This window comes from Nanorana parkeri, unplaced genomic scaffold (assembly GCF_000935625.1).
Source record: "Nanorana parkeri isolate BGI_ZX_2015 unplaced genomic scaffold, ASM93562v1 scaffold169, whole genome shotgun sequence".
NCBI lineage: Eukaryota > Metazoa > Chordata > Amphibia > Anura > Dicroglossidae > Nanorana > Nanorana parkeri.
In genome coordinates, this window is record NW_017306437.1 from 945,672 (window position 1) to 946,673 (window position 1,002).

Consider the following 1,002-nt stretch of genomic DNA (forward strand, 5'->3'; position numbering starts at 1 on the left):
GCGTGTCTGAGCGGACGTCTAGAGACGCCCGCTCAGATCTAGAGAGCTCCTGGCCGCCCGTTTTTTTACTACGGGCGGCCGGAGGCAGTTAATGGATGACTCAGGATAGAGGCATCCGTTAATGAAAGAGTTAACCTTTTTCAGACACCCGATACCTTTCAGGAATTGGGTGTCTGAGAGTGAGAGCAGAGTGAAATTTGCAGCTCTTGCCGTCACTCTGACAGCTGGTATAGATCGGGAATTCCCCATGTATACCGGGGTTTTTTTTTTTATAACTTTCAGCAATAGAAATATAAATCAAAACTGGAGCAGAACCTCACAGCAACCAATCAGCTAGGCCCAATAAAGGATGAAAGCGGGAAGCTAGTCACAAACGACAAGGAGAGGGCCGAGGCGCTGAACGCTTTTTTCTCCTCAGTATACACTCAGGAGGGAAACGGGTTTGACACACATGATAAAACTCCCAGTTTAACTCAAAATATACCCCAGTGGTTGACGGAAACCAGAATACAACAAAGACTTAAAATGCTCAATGCAAACAAAGCAGTGGGTCCGGATAACCTGCACCCCAAGGTACTTAAGGAATTAAGCCAGGTTATAACTAGACCATTAATCCTCATTTTTAAGGACTCCTTAATGACTGGTAGGATCCCCGGTGATTAGCGGAGGGCTACAGTAGTCCCAATATTCAAAAAGGGGGCTAGGTGCCAACCTGGGAACTATAGGCCGGTCAGTCTAACATCGGTAGTTTGTAAAATGCTAGAGGGCATAATAAAGGATTATCTGGTAGAATTTGTTCAGGAAAACGGGATAGTTAATGACAATCAGCATGGGTTCAGGAAAGACCGTTCCTGCCTAACTAACTTGCTAACTTTTTATGAGGGGGTAAGTAGAGATATGGATGGAGGGAGGCCGGTAGATGTGGTATATCTGGATTTCTCAAAGGCTTTTGATACGGTACCACACAAACGCTTGCTACACAAGCTGAGGGCTATGGGCATA

At 45.7% G+C, this 1,002-nt stretch overlaps 1 protein-coding gene across 1 annotated transcript in view; it reads right to left on the reverse strand.

Moving 5' to 3' along the window:
- DDX56 (DEAD-box helicase 56) overlaps positions 1 to 1,002 on the reverse strand; it is a 12,789-nt gene that overhangs the window by 1,273 nt on the left and 10,514 nt on the right. The gene's annotated exons all lie outside the window — the stretch shown is intronic.